The sequence below is a fragment of the Danio rerio genome, chromosome 4 (genome assembly GCF_052040795.2).
Source record: "Danio rerio strain M-AB ecotype USA chromosome 4, GRCz13ab, whole genome shotgun sequence".
In the NCBI taxonomy this organism is placed as follows: Eukaryota; Metazoa; Chordata; class Actinopteri; order Cypriniformes; family Danionidae; genus Danio; species Danio rerio.
The window spans coordinates 52,316,683-52,340,412 of record NC_141024.2 but is presented as its reverse complement, the minus strand read 5'-3'; the positions used below and the strand labels follow the sequence as shown (position 1 = coordinate 52,340,412).

Here is a 23,730-nt window from a genome sequence, read left to right as displayed (position 1 = left end):
GCCTTTGGCATCTAAACCACACTCTTGACACAGTCTTCTTATCACTCCCACCTATCACATAAAACACACATGTTAAATGAAATGCTAACACTGACAAATAATACATATAATTAGCATTATATATTTAACTTTCTGTTTTGAAAGTTTGTCCTTTAAGCGATCTTCAGAGACAGTTATTTCTGTTCGTTCTGCAGTTTTTGCTTTGTGCACTTTCTCAAATTCAGTGTTGAGAACAACATTCGCTATATGAGTCTTACTCCCGATCCAGGGTGCCCAAAAGTTGTAACTAGGTGTAACACAAAATGGATTGTTTTTTTGACCTTTAGGACAAACAAACATGTTAATACATCAGTGAATTTAGATTGTACTCCTGAAAACACTTATGAAATTAAATAATGATGACATGCCATTCCTGATATAATAAATTTCCTTACTTGAAAAAATCCTCGAGCAATTCGTTCTTCTGTCAGTGCCTTCCAAAACATATCTAAATCCACCTCTCCATTAAAATCTTGTGGAGGCTGTGAAAGATCACGCACTAAAGAAAATAAATACATACTATAAACTTACTAATAGTTTTACTAATAAGACTTACCTCTCTGCAGTAAAAAGGAAAGATATTTACCAGAGAGATGAAAGGATGCCTTCTTGTGGAGGTCCATTATGACCACAGGTGGATGGTCACCACAAGATACACATGAATACTCGTATTCATGGTCAGTTAGGGCCTCAAAATGCAGATAGCCGTGGAGAAGAGTAACTGCTGAGGGGAACTGTACACCTGTAGTTACCTCCAAGTACTCCACTACTCTGCTGACTGCTGTATGCACCTATGATAAAGAAATCACAGTTAATCAGTACTTATATAGGCAAGGCAAGGCAAGTTTATTTATATAGCACATTTCATACACAATGGTAATTCAAAGTGCTTTACATAAACAAGAATAAAAGAGACAAGTATAAGAAAATAAAAACAAAGAATAAAAATGATTTAAAAAAACAGTTAAAAACAGAAAACATAATAGTGTGAACTGTCGGACGTAGCACAGTGCTCATTCAGTAAAGGCACAGCTAAACAGATGTGTTTTAAGTCTTGATTTGAATGTGCCTAATGTTGCCTAACATAAAATCAACACTATGAAGAAATCCTATTGTTGTTAAAAATATTATATTGTATAACATATAATATATGTATTGTATAACGATTACCTGCAACAGGTTTCTTATGGTGAGGCAGAGAGAGAGTTCAAGCAGGACATGGTCATTGAAGTTATGCAAACCATTAGCCCACTCTTGGTAACGGTACATCATTCCACAGAAAGGACATAATTTGTAGTAGGTTGAAATATCTGCAGATACAGAATGTAAAAAAAATGGTTTAGTATCTTTTTCATAATTAAAATAAAATAAAATATGTAAGTAACAATTATCAACCTTGGACAATTCCTGTAGTTGTAAGAATTTTCGCTTTACGTGTAATGCAGACAGGATCACTGAGCAATGTGCGGTCTGAGCAGTGGTAGCACATTGTCTCATCAGGGATTAGGTGTTTTGGAAATTCCTTATAGTCTGAAGAAAGCCTCAAATGACTGGGAATAGTAGATGGTAGCTTTTTATTCATTAAGATGTATTCTACTATGCTCTTTACTTTAGCAATGTCCTTTGGAGGGTAATTCTCACTTTCATCACTTTCCTCCATCGCTGCTGCCTGAAATTCTTCAGCGCTTTCAGTGCTCCGAACTTTTCGGAAGAGTTCAGGGTGAATTTGAAAGAGGTGCCATTTTGCTATGTATTTATGGGTACATGATCTCTGGGTTTTTGCATAGGGACAGTGCCATGAATTCTTCTTGGTGTCATATGATACCATGACTCTGCCCAGTCTACTATAATATGATATATTAGGCTCGTAGACCGATATGAACCTTTTTGTTGGTGGGACTCCAATCTTGGATTCAACTGCCAGCTGTCGGTGGTTTGCCGTCTCAGGAATGTCAGGTGCTTGCAGCAGGAGGTTGTTTCGTTAGCGCTTCCGCTTTCGTTAGTGAAGTTCTTTTGCGGAACGTTTGTAGATCCCGTCGTGTTCTTCAAGCTATGTCGTTTGAGCACTGTGCTGATAGGCTGACGTAAGAAAACAGGACACAAAATATACAAGGCAAAAGTGCAAAGCACGGAGCTCTAGGCAAAGGCGGTCCGAACCGCAGCAAAGCAGGAGGTCGACATGTCCAAATAGACCAAATCAGAAACTAAGCAGAGAAAAACGGCATCTGTACAGAAAGAAAACAGATGGAACAGGTGGTTTGCAAGCACAGGTACGTCTGCTGCAAGTACAGCGCCGTCAGGAGACAGGGGTTGCTGGCCCATTCCCCAAGCTCGGTGGCTGGACATCACCGTCCTGGAGTACGGCCGATAGAAAACGGCGGCTGACGGCTGAATTTTTGAAAAAGAACAAAAAATGAAATATTTTTTAAAAATAACAAAAAATCAAATTTTTTTTAAAAAATAAAAAAATCGAAATTTTTTGAAAAATAACAAAAAATAAAAAAAATTTGAAAAATCACCAAAAAATGAATTTTTTGAAAAATCACCAAAAATGAAAATTTATGAAAAATCACAAAAAATGAAAAATTTTTGAAAAAATAACAAAAAATGAAATTTTTTTGAAAAATCACCAAAAATTTATTTTTTTTGAAAAATCACCAAAAATGAAAGTTTTTCGAAAAATAAAAAAATGAATATTTTTTGAAAAATAACAAAAAATGTAATTTTTTCTAAAAATCACCAAAAATGAACAATTTTTGAAAAATAACAAAAAATTACATTTTTGAAAAATCACAAAAAATGAAAATTTTTTGAAAAATCACAAAAAATCACAAAAAATGAAATTTTTTCGAAAAATCAAAAAAATGAATATTTTTTGAAAAATAACAAAAAATGAAATTTTTTGAAAAATAACAAAAAATCACAAAAATGAAACATTTTTGAAAAATTGCAAAATATGAAATTTTTTTGAAAAATCGCAAAATATGAAATTTTTTTGAAAAATCACAAAAAATGAAAATTTTTTGAAAAATCACAAAAATTTAATTTTTTTGAAAAATCGCAAAAAATGAAATTTTTTTGAAAAATCGCAAAATTCACAAAAAATGAAATTTATTTTAAAAATCACAAAAAATCACCAAAAATGAAATTTTTTTGAAAAATCGCAAAATATGAAAATTTTTTGAAAAATCGCAAAAAATCACAAAAAAAGATATTTTATTGAAAAATCACAAAAAATTTAATTTTTTTGAAAAATCGCAAAATATGATTTCTTTTTGAAAAATCGCAAAAAATCACAAAAAATGAAATTTTTTGAAAAATCACAAAAAATTACAATTTTTTTAAAAATCGCAGAAAATCACAAAAAATGAACATTTTTTGAAAAATCACCAAAAATGAACATTTTTTGAAAATTCGCAAAAAATTAACATTTTTGAAAAATCGCAAAAAAATTAACATTTTTTGAAAAATCGCAAAAAATGAATTTTTTTTAAAAAATCACAAAAATTGAAAATTTTTTGAAAAATCACAAAAAATGAAATTTTTTCGAAAAATCACAAAAAAATGAATTTTTTTGAAAAATCGCAAAATATGAAATTTTTTTTGAAAAATCGCAAAAAATCACAAAAAATAAACATTTTTTGAAAAATAACAAAAAAATGACATTTTTTTGAAAAATCGCAAAAATCGATTTTTTGAAAAATCACAAAAATGAACATTTTTTGAAAAATCGCAAAAGATGAACATTTTTTGAAAAGTCGCATAAATTCACAAAAAATTAACATTTTTTGATAAATTGAAAAAAAATGAAAATTTTTTGAAAAATCACAAAAAATCACAAAAATAAAATTTTTTTTGAAAAATCAAAAAATTAAAAAAATTTTAAAAATCGCAGAAAATCACAAAAAATGATTTTTTTTTTGAAAAATCGCAAAAAATGAAATTTTTTTTAAAAATCTCAAAAATTGAAATTTTTTTGAAAAATCACAAAAAATTAAATTTTTTTAAATAATCGCAAAAAATCACAAAAAATGAAATTTTTTTGAAAAATCGCAAAATATGAAATTTTTGAAAGATCGCAAAATATGAAATTTTTTTGAAAAATCACAAAAATTAAATTTTTTCGAAAAATAAAAAAATGAATATTTTTTGAAAAATCGCAAAAAATCACAAAAAATTATCATATCAATTATCAATTTTTGAAAAATCGCAAAATATGATTTTTTTTTTGAAAAATCGCAAAATATGAAATTTTTTTTGAAAAATCACAAAAAATCACAAAAAATGAAAAATTTTTGAAAAATCGCAAAATATGAATTTTTTTTGAAAAATCGCAAAAAATAAAATTTATTTTCAAAAATCACAAAAATCACAAAAAATTATCATTTTTTAAAAAATAACAAAAAATGAAATTTTTTTGAAAAATAACAAAAAATCACAAAAAAATGAAAATTTTTTGAAAAATCGCAAAATATGAAATTTTTTTGAAAAATCGCAAAATATGAAAATTTTTTGAAAAATCACAAAAAATGAAAAATTGAAAAATCGCAAATCATGAAATTTTTTTAAAAATCGCAAAAAATCACAAAAAATGAAAATTTTATGAAAAATCGCAAAAAATGAAAATTTTTTGAAAAATCACAAAAAATGAAACTTTTGAAAAATCGCAAAATATGAAATTTTTTTGAAAAATTGCAAAAAATCACAAAAAATGAAAAATTTTTGAAAAATCACAAAAAATTAAAATTTTTTGAAAAATCACAAAAATGAACATTTTTTGAAAAATCGCAAAAGATGAAAATTTTTTGAAAAATCGCAAAAAATCACAAAAAATTAAAAAATTTTGAAAAATCACAAAAAATGAAAATTTTTTGAAAAATCACAAAATATGAAATTTTTTGAAAAATTGCAAAATATGAAAAATTTTTGAAAAATCACAAAAAATGAAACATTTTTGAAAAATCACAAAATATGAAAAATTTGTGAAAAATCATAAAAAATGAAATTTTTTTGAAAAATCACAAAAGATGAAATTTTTTTGAAAAAATCGCATAAAATCACAATAAATGAACTTTTGAAAAATCTCAAAAAATCACAAAAATTGAAAATTTTTTGAAAAATCACAAAAAATGAACATTTTTTGAAAATTCGCAAAAAATTAAAAATTTTTTTAAAAATTGCAGAAAATCACAAAAAATTAAATTTTTTTGAAAAATCGCAAAATATGAAATTTTTTTGAAAAATCACAAAAAATAAAAAATTTTGGAAAAATCGCAAAAAATGAAAATTTTTTGAAAAATCACAAAAAATTAAATTTTTTTTGAAAAATCGCAAAATATGAAATTTTTTTGAAAAATCACAAAAAATGAAAAATTTTTGAAAAATCGCAAAATATGAAAATTTTTTGAAAATTCGCAAAAAATCACAAAAAATGAAAACATTTTGAAAAATCACAAAAAATGAAAAATTTTTGAAAAATCACAAAAGATGAAATTTTTTTGAAAAATCACAAAAAATGAAATTTTTTTGAAAAATCACAAAAAATGAAAATTTTTTGAAAAATCACAAAAAATGAATTTTTTTTAAAAAATCACAAAAGATGAAAATTTTTTGAAAAATCGCATAAAATCACAAAAAATGAAAATTTTTGGAAAAATCTCAAAAAATCACAAAAATTAAAAATTTTTGAAAAATCACAAAAAATCACAAAAATTGAAAAATTTTTGAAAAATCACAAAAAAAGAAAATTTTTTTAAAAATCGCAGAAAATAACAAAAAATGAAATTTTTTTGAAAAATCGCAAAATATGAAATTTTTTTGAAAAATCACAAAAAATGAAAATTTTTTTGAAAAATCGCAAAATATGAAAATTTTTTGAAAAATCGCAAAAAATCACTTAAATGAAAATTTTTTGAAAAATCACAAAAAATGAACATTTTTTGAAAAATCACAAAAAATGAAAATTTTTTGAAAAATCGCAAAAAATCACTAAAATGAAAATTTTTTGAAAAATCACAAAAAATGAACATTTTTTGAAAAATCACAAAAAATGAAATTATTTTGAAAAATCGCAAAATATGATTTTTTTTGAAAAATCGCAAAAAATCACAAAAAATGAAAAATATTTGAAAAATAACAAAAAATTAAATTTTTTTGAAAAATCACAAAAATGAACATTTTTTGAAAAATCGCAAAATATGAAATTTTTTTGAAAAATCGCAAAAAATCACAAAAAATGAAAAATTTTTGAAAAATCACAAAAAATGAAATTATTTTGAAAAATCGCAAAATATGATTTTTTTTTGAAAAATCGCAAAAGATGAAAATTTTTTGAAAAATCACAAAAATGAACATTTTTTGAAAAATCGCAAAAGATGAAAGATTTTTGAAAAATCGCAAAAAATCACAAAAAATTAAAAAATTTTGAAAAATCACAAAAAATGAAAATTTTTTGAAAAATCACAAAAATGAACATTTTTTGAAAAATCGCAAGATGAACATTTTTTGAAAAGTCGCATAAAATCACAAAAAATGAAAATTTTTTGAAAAATCGCAAAAAAATGAAAAATTTTTGAAAAATCACAAAAAATCACAAAAATTGAAAATTTTTTGAAAAAACACAAAAAATTTAATTTTTTTTAAAAATCGCAGAAAATCACAAAAAATGAAATTTTTTTGAAAAATCGCAAAATATGACATTTTTTTGAAAAATCACAAAAAATGAAAATTTTTTGAAAAATCGCAACAAATCACAAAAATGAAAGTTTTTTAAAAAATCACAAAAATGAACATTTTTTGAAAAATCGCAAAATATGAAATTTTTTTGAAAAATCGCAAAAAATCACAAAAAAATGAAAAATTTTTGAAAAATCACAAAAAATGAAATTATTTTGAAAAATCGCAAAATATGATTTTTTTTTGAAAAATCGCAAAAAATCACAAAAAATGAAAAATATTTGAAAAATAACAAAAAATTTAAATTTTTTGAAAAATCACAAAAATGAAAATTTTTTGAAAAATCGCAAAATATAAAAATTTTTTGAAAAATCACAAAAAATTTAAAATTTTTGAAAAATCACAAAAAATTACAATTTTTTGAAAAATCACAAAAATGAACATTTTTTGAAAAATCGCAGATGAAAATTTTTTGAAAAATCACAAAAATGAACATTTTTTGAAAAATCGCAAAAGATGAAAATTTTTTGAAAAATCGCAAAAAATCACAAAAAATTAAAAAAATTTGAAAAATCACAAAAAATGAAAATTTTTTGAAAAATCACAAAAAATGAATTTTTTTTAAAAAATCACAAAAGATGAAAATTTTTTGAAAAATCGCATAAAATCACAAAAAATGAAAATTTTTGGAAAAATCTCAAAAAATCACAAAAATTAAAAATTTTTGAAAAATCACAAAAAATCACAAAAATTGAAAAATTTTTGAAAAATCACAAAAAAAGAAAATTTTTTTAAAAATCGCAGAAAATAACAAAAAATGAAATTTTTTTGAAAAATCGCAAAATATGAAATTTTTTTGAAAAATCACAAAAAATGAAAATTTTTTTGAAAAATCGCAAAATATGAAAATTTTTTGAAAAATCGCAAAAAATCACTTAAATGAAAATTTTTTGAAAAATCACAAAAAATGAACATTTTTTGAAAAATCACAAAAAATGAAAATTTTTTGAAAAATCGCAAAAAATCACTAAAATGAAAATTTTTTGAAAAATCACAAAAAATGAACATTTTTTGAAAAATCACAAAAAATGAAATTATTTTGAAAAATCGCAAAATATGATTTTTTTTGAAAAATCGCAAAAAATCACAAAAAATGAAAAATATTTGAAAAATAACAAAAAATTAAATTTTTTTGAAAAATCACAAAAATGAACATTTTTTGAAAAATCGCAAAATATGAAATTTTTTTGAAAAATCGCAAAAAATCACAAAAAATGAAAAATTTTTGAAAAATCACAAAAAATGAAATTATTTTGAAAAATCGCAAAATATGATTTTTTTTTTGAAAAATCGCAAAAGATGAAAATTTTTTGAAAAATCACAAAAATGAACATTTTTTGAAAAATCGCAAAAGATGAAAATTTTTTGAAAAATCGCAAAAAATCACAAAAAATTAAAAAATTTTGAAAAATCACAAAAAATGAAAATTTTTTGAAAAATCACAAAAATGAACATTTTTTGAAAAATCGCAAGATGAACATTTTTTGAAAAGTCGCATAAAATCACAAAAAATGAAAATTTTTTGAAAAATCGCAAAAAATCACAAAAATTGAAAATTTTTTGAAAAAACACAAAAAATTTAATTTTTTTTAAAAATCGCAGAAAATCACAAAAAATGAAATTTTTTTGAAAAATCGCAAAATATGACATTTTTTTGAAAAATCACAAAAAATGAAAATTTTTTGAAAAATCGCAACAAATCACAAAAATGAAAGTTTTTTAAAAAATCACAAAAATGAACATTTTTTGAAAAATCGCAAAATATGAAATTTTTTTGAAAAATCGCAAAAAATCACAAAAAATGAAAAATTTTTGAAAAATCACAAAAAATGAAATTATTTTGAAAAATCGCAAAATATGATTTTTTTTTTAAAAATCGCAAAAAATCACAAAAAATGAAAAATATTTGAAAAATAACAAAAAATTTAAATTTTTTGAAAAATCACAAAAATGAAAATTTTTTGAAAAATCGCAAAATATAAAATTTTTTTGAAAAATCGCAAAAAATCACAAAAAATTAAAAATTTTTGAAAAATCACAAAAAATTACAATTTTTTGAAAAATCACAAAAATGAACATTTTTTGAAAAATCGCAAAAGATGAAAATTTTTTGAAAAATCACAAAAATGAACATTTTTTGAAAAATCGCAAAAGATGAAAATTTTTTGAAAAATCGCAAAAAATCACAAAAAATTAAAAAATTTTGAAAAATCACAAAAAATGAAAATTTTTTGAAAAATCACAAAAATGAACATTTTTTGAAAAATCGCAAGATGAACATTTTTTGAAAAGTCGCATAAAATCACAAAAAATGAAAATTTTTTGAAAAATCGCAAAAAAATGAAAAATTTTTGAAAAATCACAAAAAATCACAAAAATTGAAAATTTTTTGAAAAAACACAAAAAATTAAATTTTTTTTAAAAATCGCAGAAAATCACAAAAAATGAATTTTTTTTGAAAAATCGCAAAATATGACATTTTTTTGAAAAATCACAAAAAATGAAAATTTTTTGAAAAATCGCAACAAATCACAAAAATGAAAGTTTTTTGAAAAATCACAAAAAATGAACATTTTTTGAAAAATCACAAAAAAATGAAATTATTTTGAAAAATCGCAAAATAAGATTTTTTTTTGAAAAATCGCAAAAAATCACAAAAAATGAAAAAAATTTGAAAAATAACAAAAAATGAAAATTTTTTGAAAAATCACAAAAATGAACATTTTTTGAAAAATCGCAAAATATGAAATTTTTTTGAAAAATCACAAAAAATGAAAATTTTTTGAAAAATCACAAAAAATTAAAAATTTTGGAAAAATCACAAAAATGAACATTTTTTGAAAAATCGCAAAAGATGAAAATTTTTTGAAAAAATCTTGAAAAATCATAAAAAAATCTTGAAAAATCACCAAAAATCATGAAAAATGAAAAATTCACCAAAAATCATGAAAAATTATCTGTACAAACAGTAAAAAATATGTAGTGCAAAAAAAATGACAGTGCAAATACAACGACAGTACAAATAACAGACAAATAAAATGACAATGTGAAATTGACAGCGATATGTACAATGAATAGGTGTCCACATAGTTGTAGGCAGTGTTGTTTCAAGTATGGATTGGCTAAAAGTCAGTGCATGCTACATATTGATGTTGTGCAGTGAGGGTATGGAAGAGTCTGTGTGTTGTGTATTAAGTGTTCATCACCCTGATAGTCTGAGGGAAGAAATTTTTCTTTAGCCGGCTGGTGCGTGACCAGATGCTGCGGAACCATCTGCCTGAGGGTAGCAGACGGTTTTATCTGTATAATTGTACATGTTAAACTAATTTAAATTAGAAGTCCACTAAATGTTCATTAACTAAAGTCACAGCAAAAGGTGCTGCAATTAATGTAGAAATGCCAAAGTTCCACTGCTTTTTCTGTGACAACTGTAGGGCTCGTCCAGGGATTGAACCCAGGACCTTTCGCATCCTAAGCGAGAATCATACCCAACGAGCCCTGAAGAAAGACCCTGCAGTGCCAAAAAAAATTCTTACTTTTTTATAAATACTTTTTGTTCTTGTTGTTTTTAGTATGTGCCACCTGGGTTGCCTTTGATGCAGTTCCTTTTAAGTTGGCTGTGCAGCACAATCCAGTGTGACCTTCAAAAGCTAGGTTCATACCCGTAGGTCAAAAAGACATGACAATGGAAAACTCTTCAGAGAAGCTGTTTTGTCATTAGGTGTACACACCAGATCGTCTGAATGCAATATGGTATAGGGATCCTTAAGTGCTGTTTTCTAGGTTAAAAGAACGTCCGGAGTCATACAACAGATATGGCAAATGCTAGTATTGGCCCAGTGGCCTAATGGATAAGGCATCACTCTTTGAAGTTGGGGATTGTGGATTCAAGTCCTGTTTGGGTTGTGTTTGTTAGGTTACATTTAAGTTGTTTGAAAAAATCCTGACTTGTCTACTCAAAGCTTAGGTGTGATGATCTGAGGGCAATAGTTAGCTTCCAATTCTCAGACTTGCTGCACACTTCAATTAGGATTCATCCAATCTTGCTTAAATCTCACTGTCATGTTACAAACCTAAAAGGTTCCGCTAAGCTCTGGGAATGGAGATCTTGACTTCAAGTACCCCGTGGCTCTCAATTGACGGTTTCATGTTAGGTGGATGATGATGAAATGCAAACTAGTTGCAGAAAAGAGCTGCAGAAAGGTTGTGATTTCAAGTTAATGAGAGTGGCCTTGACTGGAATTCGAAACTCTCAAGACCAGTCACACTATACACTAGAACCATACCCCAGAACCGATGAGACACGAATGTGAATGATTGCAGAAAGAAAATGTTTGGCCATTAGTTCTTATTTGATAGAATGCAAATTGTCATCGAGATCCTAAAGTGCAGTTTTCCATGCGGTAGCATCTTGTTGAAGGCGTACAAGAGATCTTTGATAGAAGATTGGTGACATGGCCCAGTGGCCTAATGGATAAGGCATCAGCCTCTGGAGCTGGGGATTGTGGGTTCAAGTCCCACCTGGGTCGTTCTTGAAAATCTCCCTTTAACTTGAGATCAGTGTTTGGTGGATGAAACACAGTAGCTGTGAAAACCTTCTTGAGATGTGTTTGCGTGTCATTAACTTCCTTGATTGGCATTCCATACTACCTGTTATGACTAAAAGGGTAACGAGATACCTAACGCAAATGGCAATGTTGAAGCATGCATGGTGCCTACAGAGAAGAGACTGTGTACAAACACAAAGATGATGCTTACATATTAAGCTGGTACGTTGTTCAAGATCCATAAACAATTCTAACGACTGAATCATTCCCGCTCCTTTTTTGTCTGTATTATTGTACAGGTCAGACTAATTTAGATCAGAAATCCACTAAAACTTCATTAACTAAAGTTGCTACAACTTACACAGAAACACCAAAGCATCACTGCTTTTCTGTGGAAGATGTAGGGCTCGTTAAGGATTTGAACCCAAGACCTCTCACACCCAAAGCGAGAATCATACCCCTACACCAATGAGCCCAGTAGAAACACTCTGCAGTGTCAAAAAAAATTTCTGTAAAATCGGTCCAATCTACTTTTTGTTCATGTAGTTTTTGTTATGTGTGTCAGCAACTCCCTGGATTCATGTTACAGTTCACAGGCAGTATAGAAACAGCATAGTGGCCTAATGGATAAGGCACCAGCCTTCGAAGCTGGGGATTGTGGGTTCGAGTCCCACCTGAGTTGTCTTTGACGCAGTTCCTTTTAAGTTGGCTGTGCAGCACAATCCATTGTGGCTTTCAAAAAGCTAGGTTTATACCCTTAGGTCAAAAAGACATGACAATTGAAAACTCTTCAGAGAAGCTGTTTTGTCATTAGGTGTACACACCAGATCGTCTGAATGAAATATGGTATAGGGATCCTAAAGTGCTGTTTTCTGAGTTACAAGATCTTCCTAAACCGTACAACAGATATGGCAAATGCTAGTATTGGCCCAGTGGCCTAATGGATAATGCATCAGCGTTCGAAGCTGGGAATTGTGGGTTTAAGTCCCATTTGGGTTGTGTTTGTTGGGTTAAATATAAATTGTGTGGAAAAAATCCTCACTTGTCCCCTCAAACCTTAGGCGTGATGATCTGAGGTCAATAGTTAGCTTCAAATTCTCAGACTTGCTGCACACTTCAATAAAGATTAATCCAATCTTGCTTAAATTATCCAATCACTTTACAAACATCAAAGGTTCTGAAAAGCTCTGGTAATGGAGATCTTGACTTCAAGTACCCCGTGGCTTTCAACTAATGGTCTCATGTTAGGTGGATGATAATGAAATGCAAACAAGAAAATAGCTGCAGAAAGGTTGTGATTTCATGTTAATGAGAGTGGCCTTGTGGATAAGGCATCAGCCTCTGGAGTTGGGTATTGTGGGTTCAAGTCCCATCTGGGTTGTCTTTGAAGGACCACTATAGATTTAATTACAGATCATTTCAACCAATCATTGCAATGAAAAAAAAAACTGATGCATCAACACATCAAAGCACTCTCTTGCTGACATCAGGGCTTTCCTGTTGCAGTCGGGTGTGCACGTCTCCAACACCACTATAAGACGATACTATAGACATCAAAGCCCTGTAGGCCTTCCTAGAAAAACAACTGCAAGGCAAGGAAAATGAACAGGTATTGTGTATTATCATCTTGTCAAATCAATTATTTCAGCAACACTTATGTCAAATTGTTAATAAAATGAATTAATAAATTATTGTATGTGTTTGTTGTATAGTGCTGCACTTAAAACGATTGACGAAAAACTGCACAAGGACAATGAGCGATCTGCTAAAAAGATTCAGAGTGAGCTTCTGTTTAGAATACAGTTAAAAGCATCAGTCTGCAATATTAGAAAACCAGTAAAACAACTCAGGTGGACCTATGGAAAAGCCAGGTAAGCCATTTTGAACAATGTCATAATGAAAAGATTTATTTATTTACATTAATCCATGCATCTCTTTATTTAGGCTATTTGCTTTATACGAGCTTAAATGTCCTACAAATTTATTAATAGGACATACCCTATTAATAAACCGACATGTTGTGAAACCGAAAGCAAAGCATCCAGTAAAAATTCATGTCTGGGGAGCCATATTCCATCAGGGACCTGGACCGCTAGTTGTGTTAGAAGGTTAGTTCATATCTCTTTAATATGATTGAATCGTTTCTTTGCAGTTTCTTTATTTATTGTAAGGGACCGAGGGTCAAAGGAAACAGAACACAAGCCAAAAATCCTCCACTTGAGATTTATTCTCAACAAATAGGACATAAGTCCTCAAATTAATATAATTTAACAAAAAAGAAAGTAAAGGAACATGAGGCCAACATAACCAACCAACACAAAATGACCTCCTACAATGAAGAACAGCCAGGCCTATAAAGAAAAGGATGAGCTCATTTAAATTACAAAGGGATAAAGACAAAAATTCACATTACTACATACATCACAAAAACAAAATAAATGCAATAACAACATTACCACAAAAATAATAAAATCAAACATTAACCAATATAAACAAATTAACAAAATCAATACATAAATATTTAATCAAAGAGGATATCTAAAATAACTTCTCCCCCTGCATTATTCAAGCAGTTGGTTTGCCCGGGCGGAACCATTTTGCATAAATCCGGCGTTCCCGCCCGGACTCCAATCTTTGCCGCACCGGAAGCCACCCGGCCACCACTTTCTGTCTCCAGCGCACCACTCGGTAACTCAAAAGAAACAAACATTAATCATACAACGAAACTAATTTGTGTGCACTCCAAATTAATTTAGTAGTAACAAAAATGTATGGTTTCTATAAATAAAGCACAAGAAAGAAACTAATGTGTGTTGTGATTTGTATAATAGATATGGAGAAAGAAACTATAAAATGAAATGTCATGTCTGCATAACTGTGAATATGTTTGCATGGTTGCGTGTGTGTATGTGTGGTTGTGTGTGTGGTTGTGTGTGTGTGTGTATAAATACGCACGCTGTTACACAGAACTGTGCGGCCAACCTTTCAGGCCGTCACACTCTCCCCCTCTTCCAGAACTTCACTAGAGCACCGGGACAGGTAGTCAGCAGTAACATTAGTTTTTCCCGGCACATGTTGTACTTTGAAACTGAATGGCTGCATTGCAAGATACCATCTCGTTATCCGCCCATTTGTGTCCTTCATTTTCTCTAACCACTGCAATGCCTTGTGATCGGTCTCCAAGACAAACTCTCCACCCAACAGATAGTACCTCAAAGAATCCAAAGCCCACTTCACGGCCAAACACTCTTTTTCAATGGTAGAGTAACGCATCTCCCTTGGGAACAACTTTCGGCTGATAAAGGCAACGGGTCGTCTGGCTTCAGGCATACCCTGCAAGAGAACGGCACCTAGGCCCCTCTCTGAGGCATCAGTCTGTACAACAAATGGAAGGTTAAAGTCAGGATTATAAAGTACAGCATTGGTCGTTAAAGCTCCCTGGATGTCTCGGAAAGCTTTCAATTTGTCCTCAGTCCACTGCAACTGATTCGGGCAACGTGTCCCCACCATATCGGTCAACGTGGCAGCTCTACTGGAAAAATTGGGTATGAATCGATGGTAAAACCCTGCCATACCCAAGAAAGATCGCAAATCCTTGCGTGTTTGTGGCACAGGACACTTCTCCAGAGCTTGGATCTTCCCTATTTGCGGTCGGACCATCCCTTGACCTATGACATAGCCCAAATATTCAGTTTCTCTCTTGGCCACAGCACATTTCTTCGGATTAACAGTCAGGCCTGCACTCTGAAGACGCCTCATCACCTCTTGAAGATTCTGCACGTGTTCATCCCAGGTGTTGCTGTACACAACAATATCATCAATATATGCAGCTGCAAAAGTCAATCCATGCAATACCTTATCCATTAATCTCTGGAACGTCGCACCAGCTCCATGCAATCCAAAGGGTAACACCTTAAAATGAAATAGGCCCCATGGTGTTCTGAAGGCAGTGAGCGGCCTAGAAGACAAGGTCAGGGAAATCTGCCAATAGCCTTTAGAAAGATCCATTGTCGTTATATATTGGGCTTGTCCCAATCGGTCAATCAGATCACTAATACGAGGAGTAGGATAAGAATCAAATTTAGAAACTGAATTCAGATACCTGAAGTCAATACAAAATCGAATACTCCCGTCTTTCTTGGGAACGAGGACAACCGGATGACACCACTCACTGTGGGATGGCTCAATAATTCCCAGATGTAACATCATTTCCACTTCTTCCTTCAACTTCTCCTGCAGTCGCTCAGGCACTCTGTAACTTCGACGTCTCACAACAGCCTCAGGTTTCAAGACTATATCATGCTGGATTAGTTTGGTAAAGCCTGGGAATTCAGAAAACACATCAGAAGTGCAAACTGCTCTCACTTGCGACTGTTGTGCCTCAGACAGATGATCCAGCTCAAGATCTCCCACATTTGGCTCAGGCAAATACTGCTCATCTGATTCCTCCTCTCCGACTCGACAGACCATTAGAGACCTTAACTCTCCTTTAGCTCGAGGGGTCCACTCTTTTAACAGGTTAACATGCAGAACTCGACTGGCTCGTGCTTGACCCGGTGTAAAGATCTCATAAGTTGTGGGACTGAGTTTCCTCTTAACGTCAAAAGGGCCTTGCCATTTAGCCAACAGCTTACTTTCCTCATTAGGCAACATCACAAGTACCTTCTGACCAACTTGTAAATTTCTCTCTCGAGCCGCAGGGTCATACCAAAGACGTTGCTGTTCTTTAGCTTTAGTCAGGTTAGTTTGGGCCAAACTGGCCATTTTCTCAAAGCGTTCCCTCATCTGTAAAACATAGGAGACAACATTATTGGGCTCTTTCTGATCAGGACTGTCTTTCCATACCTCTTTAAGCAGAGCCAGTGGGCCCCGAACATCACGACCATATAGCAACTCAAAGGGAGAGAAGCCTGTAGAAGATTGGGGAACTTCTCTATAAGCAAATAGAAGATAGGGCAGCCACTGGTCCCAATCTTGGCCGGTCTCAGTTACAAATTTCCTGAGCATCTGTTTCAACGTCTGATTGAATCGTTCGGTCAACCCATCAGTTTGAGGATGATAAGGGGTAGTTCGTATGCTCTTAATGCCCAGAAGCCGGTAAACCTGTTTTAGCAGTGTTGACATAAAATTGGTACCCTGGTCAGTTAAGATTTCCATGGGGAAACCAACTCTGGAAAATAACTGGACCAGTGAAGTAGCAACAGATTTCGCTTTCACAGACCTTAAGGGAAATACCTCTGGGTATCTTGTGGCATAATCAGTTATCACCAACATGAACCGGTTACCTGATCGACTCTTTTCAAGAGGTCCGACAACATCCATCCCAAGCCTTTCAAATGGGGTGGTGATAATAGGAAGGGGTTGTAACGGTGCTTTCCTAGGTCGCTGGAGTGAGACTTTTTGGCAGACAGGACAACTTTTGCAGAACTGGGCTACATCTCCTTCCAAGCCAGGCCAATAGAAATACCTTTTGATTCGAGCAATGGTCTTATTCTTCCCCAGGTGGCCAGCCCAAGGAACAGAGTGGCTCAGATGTAATACAACCTCTCGAACACACTGCGGAACCACCAACTGTCTCCGTGGCCCAATCTGGCGATAAAGTATCCCCTTGATCCTCACAAACGTCACAGTCTTGTCATCCTCAGGTTTCTCCTCCTCAGCATCTACAGATCTACTCAAACACTCCTTCAGGCTGATATCACTCTGTTGCATCTGAATGATGTTTGTTGGCAACTGGAAGTTAACAGGCAAATGACATGAGACAGAAGGTTTAAAGGCATTGTGTTTTACCTTTTCTCTGATCTTCTCCCTCCTTGTCTTTCTCCTCTTTGCCACGCCAGTCTCTATTTCGGTCTCAAAGAAAGGTAATGTACTCAATGTATGCACATGTTCTTCATTTGGTTTCGCCATTGATCGGGTGACTACCATATTACACTCCTGTGCTGGATGCAACAATTCAAATAATACAGGTAGATCACGACCCAGAATTATTGGGAAAGGTAAGCTGTCAGACACGCCCACCTTCAGCACATATGCTTGCCCTTTTACCTTCATACTGATACTGGCTGTGGGCAGCAACCTCTCATCTCCATGCACACAACGAATGGGCAGCTGATTTCTCTGGTCGATCAAAGCCGGTGGCACAAATCTCCTGTCCATCAGAGTCTGATCACTGCCAGTATCTATTAAAGCAGACAATAGTTTACCATCCGTCTCCACAACAGTCATCCTTAAAGCGGTTGAATCAGCTGGGATAGGGTTTCTCTTGGGGACAAAACACAGATGCATAGACTGTACAGAATTCTTTGGACAATTTGGTTTGATGTGCCCTTCTTGCCCACACATATGGCATATTGGCGGCCGTCTTGACGTCAGACTCAAATTGCCAGGTGCTTTACCAAAGTAAGGTTTACCTTGTCCCTCTGTCTTCTGTCGGCCCTGCCCCATACTAATAGAGCGATTCTCACCACCAGACTTAAATGTCCAAGGCTTACTCCTTCCTCTAGCTGCCACAAACACATCAGCCCATGACGCTGCCTCCGAAGCAGATCCAGGGTCACGTTCCCTTATCCACACCTGCAGTTCAGGGGAGAGCATTCTGAGGTACTGTTCAAGTATAATAGCTTCACTCACCTCTTCTACAGTCTTCCCCTTAGGTTGAATCCATTTAGTAAACAGCTCTTTAAGACGGCTATAAAGCTCCTTTGGACTTTCGGATGGATTAACAGCCAGAGAACGAAACCTTTGTCGATATGTTTCAACATTGATGTCATATTTCTTCAGAATAGCAGACTTAACTTTATCATAATCAGCTGACTCTGTCACTTCCATATTAACATAGGCTGCTCTGGCCTTACCAGTCAACAGTGGAATCAGGTGCCAGACCCAGTCACTCCTGTTCCATCTACAAGCAACAGCAATCCGTTCAAAGGTGACTAGAAAGTGCTCCACATCGTCAGTCTCATTTAACTTTTCCAGCCTAGGCACTAGAGAGGGGGGCAGGACTATGTTATCCACAGTTTGATCAGAATTATTCTGACGTACCTGGGTCACTGGCAGTCCATCTGCATTTAGCGGGTTTGCATCAGACCATCCTGAGGCCTCTTGATCATCATCAAGCAGATGAGTGGTTGGAGAAGTGCGGGCTTGAACCTCCATCTGTAGCAAACTAAATTGGTGCTGGAGAGCTTTAAAGCGTCGCTCCTGATCCACATACTCCCTCTGTCTGTCCATCTCACGACACTCTGTCCTGGCCATGTGTGCTCTTAGTAAGCTTGCAAGTTCAGCCACTGAAACTTCAGTTACCTCTGCTGGCTTTCCTCCAACAGCCTCTTCAACCACCACTTGGACTTCCTCTTCATCATTATCTTCTCCTTGATGCAGAGATGGGTTCTTTTTCTTGGTTACACGACTCATAATGAATAAGGGGGGGGGGGGGGGGGGAGAAAAAAAACTGCCACGAGGGGCAAATAGACTGGCTTGTGTTCTAAACCAAACTCTACATCCCACTTCTGACACCATCTGTAAGGGACCGAGGGTCAAAGGAAACAGAACACAAGCCAAAAATCCTCCACTTGAGATTTATTCTCAACAAATAGGACATAAGTCCTCAAATTAATATAATTTAACAAAAAAGAAAGTAAAGGAACATGAGGCCAACATAACCAACCAACACAAAATGACCTCCTACAATGAAGAACAGCCAGGCCTATAAAGAAAAGGATGAGCTCATTTAAATTACAAAGGGATAAAGACAAAAATTCACATTACTACATACATCACAAAAACAAAATAAATGCAATAACAACATTACCACAAAAATAATAAAATCAAACATTAACCAATATAAACAAATTAACAAAATCAATACATAAATATTTAATCAAAGAGGATATCTAAAATAACTTCTCCCCCTGCATTATTCAAGCAGTTGGTTTGCCCGGGCGGAACCATTTTGCATAAATCCGGCGTTCCCGCCCGGACTCCAATCTTTGCCGCACCGGAAGCCACCCGGCCACCACTTTCTGTCTCCAGCGCACCACTCGGTAACTCAAAAGAAACAAACATTAATCATACAACGAAACTAATTTGTGTGCACTCCAAATTAATTTAGTAGTAACAAAAATGTATGGTTTCTATAAATAAAGCACAAGAAAGAAACTAATGTGTGTTGTGATTTGTATAATAGATATGGAGAAAGAAACTATAAAATGAAATGTCATGTCTGCATAACTGTGAATATGTTTGCATGGTTGCGTGTGTGTATGTGTGGTTGTGTGTGTGGTTGTGTGTGTGTGTGTATAAATACGCACGCTGTTACACAGAACTGTGCGGCCAACCTTTCAGGCCGTCACATTTATATATATTTTTTTTTTCTATTTTCAGGAATTATGGACAGATGTTTTTTCGAAGACACTATAATAAAATTCAATCAGGCTCCATACGTAAAACAACACTTTAAGAACCATATCACTTCTTCCAAGGTAGATACAGTATGTAGGCCTACTGTACCAACTGTGTGTGTGTGTGTGTGTGTACATGTTCACTGATGTGTGTGTGTGTGTGCACACGTTCACTGCTGTGTGTGTTGAACTTTTTTATCAATCTTGATGATTATTGAATAATGAATAAAGTTAACACATTGCTTAAAGGGCGCATAGTTTACCCCTTTTTTATGATTTAACATTATTATTATGGTTCTTCTGAGTGTGCCAGTTTAGGTTCAGTTCAAAACACAATCCAGATTTTTTTATTATAATGTGTTATAATGTGTCGTTTTAAGGGCGTGTACACAGCTTGCTGTTTTACATTTACATTTATTCATTTAGCAGACGCTTTTATCCAAAGCGACTAAAAAATGAGGACAAGGAAGCAATTTTCACAACTATAAGAGCAACAATAAATAAGTGCTGTAGGCAAGTTTCAGGTCTGTAAAGTCTAAGAAGGAAAACATTAGTAATGTAAGAATTTAAAAAAATATATATATTTTTTTGAGTACAGTTAGTGGTGTAGCTAGAGGCAATTGCAAATTAGGAAGTGAAGAGGAGACTAAATAGTTGAGTTTTAAGTCGTTTCTTGAAGACAGCAAGTGACTCTGCCGTTCTGTTGCAGTAAGGGAGTTCATTCCACCAACTGGGCAGATTGAATGCGAGAGTTCGGGAAAGTGATTACTTCCCTCTTTGGGATGGAACCACGAGGCGACGTTTATTCACAGAACGCAAGTTTCTTGAGGGCATATAAATCTGCAGAAGTGAGAGCAGATAAGAGGGAGCAAAGCCAGAGGTTGCTTTGTAGGCAAACATCAGAGCTTTGAATTTGATGCGAGCAGCAACTGGCAGCCAGTGCAAACGGGTGAGTAGCGGAGTGACATGTGCTCTTTTCAATTCATTAAAGACCACTCATGCTGCTGCGTTCTGGAGTAGCTGAAGGGGCATGTTGCTTCACATGAAAATTAGTTCCAAATTCAGTCGGTACGTGAGTAAATGAATATGATGAATGAGAACACACAGGCATGTGCGTATAGAGATACAATGTAATGCTGTACAGTAACGTGTCATTTGTTTGTTTCAGTTGTCTTTATTTGAATGGTTTCGTGAGGATGTGATGGTGTGCTTTATCTGCCTGATTCCCTCTGAAGTGGGCGGGTTGTGTGACATTCGATTTGGGGGACATTATGGGGGCGGGGTTTGCGTGACGTGCTGCTACTAGCCCGAGAGTGGAAACACAACATGATTTCGGCCTCACTGCTTAACCTCCTGGGCAATTGGCCCACCGCGATTAAATCCCTGGCCTCACCTCACAGCCTCGAAGTCCAATGCGCTATCCATTGCACCACAGAGCCTGAGTGCTCTCCTGCCTCAAGCACTATTGCACAGAAAACACTTTTTGGTACTCTCTGGCCCATAAAAGCACAGCTCACTGCGGACAAGGCACTGCTGGGATTCAAACCTTGACAGGGGCTAATTTTTTAATCGAAAAAAGAAAAAAAAAACTAACTATGGTAGCGCTGCATGTGTGAATGTCTGGACTTGAAATATTAAAGTCCAGTTGGTTAGGCATTACCACACTATGCTATATAAAGCCATCGTCCAAAGACCTCTTGAACGAGCAGCGTTCTTAAGGATTTGAATTTTGTTAAGAAACAGACTGCTAAAAATCCTGCTGCGTAAACACTCGTTACTCTTAACAAAAAGCAACCTTGACACCTGTACATTAGGCACTGCTGGGATTTGAACCCACGATCTCCTGTTTACTAGACAGGCGCTTTGACCAACTAAGCCACAGCACCAACGTTGTAGAAGAGACAAGACGTTTTTGCATACAGACACTAAAAAAAAGACAGCAAGTCTAAAATTGGCAAGCAAAGAGGTTGTTTAACTCTATTTGTCGCAATATTTATTACGCCTCAAAGCTATACAATTTTATTATGCATTCCGGTAAGCTCTATAAAAGAAGCACACGCACCACCTGGACTAAGGCGCTGCTGGGATTTGAGCCCAGGATCTCCTGTTTACAAGACAGGCGCTTTGACCAGCTAAGCCACAGCGCCACAAAAATGAATGTAAGAGACATTTGCCCGATAACAAAAATTAAATAAAAATTAAAATGAATAATAAAAAAAAAACACTACAAAAACCAGCATGTCAGGATGCAGAAAAGCAAAATTTACTATGCTTTCTACTCAGTTACTTTGCACATGCATAATGAGGCTCTTGTACGACAAATCCAAAAGGCTTGATCTCAACAATAGGTGGCAGTCACTTTTGCCCAAAACCACAGGTTGCCTTCGAGTCATTCCTCAAGTCCACTAGGCCCTGCACCGTTTTCTAATCTCCCTTATTTAAAACAGCTCAATTAAGTCATCGGCTTCATTGTAGAGTACCCCTAGTATCTGAGCCTGCACTGCGCAATGAAAGAAAGAAGCAAAACGGGATGGACAGATGTCTAAAATGTTGGAAACGCACCACTTCTAAGTCAGTGAAGAAAAAGGGCAAAGTCTGCGAATCTGGTGGGACTCAACCCAACAACCTTTGAAAGGCTCAGCTCACAGCCTAGAAGTCCAATGCGCTATTCATTGCACCAAAGAACCTGAGTGCTCTGCTGCCTCTAGCACTGTTGCACAGAAAGCACTTTTTGGTATTCTCTGGCCCATGAAAGAACAGCCAACTGCAGACAAGGTACTGCTGGGATTCAAACCCAGGAACTCCTGTTTACTAGACAGTCGCTTTGACCAACTAAAGCACAGTGCCAAATGATGTTGACATAGGCTAATTGTTTAATCGGAAAAAGAGAAAAAAAAAACCTAACAACGGTAGCGCTGCATGCTTGAATGTCTAGACTTGAAATATTAAAGTCCAATTGGTTACGCATTACCACACTATGCTATATAAAGCCATTGTCCAAAGCCCTCTTGAACGAGCAGCGTATTTATGGATTCGAGTTTTGTTAGGAACCGACTGCTAAACATGCCGCTGCGTAAACACTCGTAACTCTTAAGAAAAAGCAGTCCTGGAAGCTGTACAATAGGAACTTTAGGGGTTTGAACCAAGAATCTCCTGTTTACTAGACAGGCGCTTTGACCAATTAAGCCACAGGTCCAACACTGACTAAAAAAAAGAGACGCTTTTGCACACAGAGACTAAATAAAGACAGCAAGTCTAAAAATGGCAAGCAAAGAGATTGTTTAAGTAAGCTCTACAAAACATGCCCACGCACCACCTGGACTAAGGCATTGCTGGGATTTGAGCCCAGGATCTCCTGTTTACAAGGCAGGCGCTTTGACCAGCTAAGCTACAGCGCCACAATAATCAATCTTAAGAGACATTTGCCCAATAACAAAAATCGAAAAAGAAAAAAAAACAATACAGAACAAAAACCAGCATGTCAGGATGCAGAAAATGCTGACAAGATGGACGTGGTCTTTTAGAGTCTGGATGATCATGTCTCAAACCTGACCAGTAACCTGGCCTCTGTTCAAGATCAAAGCAAAAAATGTGAAAGAACAGCCAACTGCGGATTTTATTTATTTAATTTAAATAATTTATTTTATTTAATCTATCCTTTATCATGTGTTAAGTGTTTTTTGGAACCTACAGTTTCATTACATCAAAACCCAGAGTCAGCTTGGAAAATGGAAATTGGGACAAACATATGCTATTGGCCATTGAAAGAGTTTCAGATCAGAAAGCCACTCTCCCATAATCTGAGGAAAAGGTGCAGTTTGGATTTGAACCTAGCACCTGCTGTTGCCAAGACAGGTGCTCTGGCCAACTTATGCCTGTTTCAGACTGCAAGCGTCAGTTGCGCATGAGCAGTGTGTGCGCAGCGCGTGTAGAGAGCAGAAGCAACACGCAAGCGTTTGCCTTTCACACCAGCTGTGTCTGCGTGCAGCTCTTTGGCAGCTGCTGCA

General features: G+C 33.9%; 2 long non-coding RNA genes and 2 other non-coding genes across 4 annotated transcripts; 2 read left to right on the top strand and 2 right to left on the bottom strand.

Annotated features, from left to right (window-relative positions):
• Nucleotides 1-432: 432 nt before the first annotated feature.
• On the bottom strand, nt 433-1,331 carry LOC148682152 (uncharacterized). Its single transcript, XR_015942922.1, has 3 exons — nt 1,210-1,331; nt 626-830; nt 433-538 (listed from the first exon to the last, which is right to left on the bottom strand). It is a non-coding gene; the product is annotated as an uncharacterized LOC148682152 (long non-coding RNA).
• A 6,733-nt stretch (nt 1,332-8,064) lies between these two features.
• Nucleotides 8,065-23,277, top strand: LOC141381750 (uncharacterized). The gene is made up of 4 exons (XR_015483892.2): nt 8,065-12,930; nt 13,034-13,192; nt 13,266-13,429; nt 19,707-23,277. It is a non-coding gene; the product is annotated as an uncharacterized LOC141381750 (long non-coding RNA).
• Nucleotides 11,231-11,303, top strand: trnaq-cug (transfer RNA glutamine (anticodon CUG)). Its single transcript has one exon. It is a non-coding gene; the product is annotated as a tRNA-Gln (tRNA).
• trnat-ugu (transfer RNA threonine (anticodon UGU)) lies at nt 21,797-21,870 on the bottom strand. The gene has a single exon. It is a non-coding gene; the product is annotated as a tRNA-Thr (tRNA).
• Nucleotides 23,278-23,730: the final 453 nt, after the last annotated feature.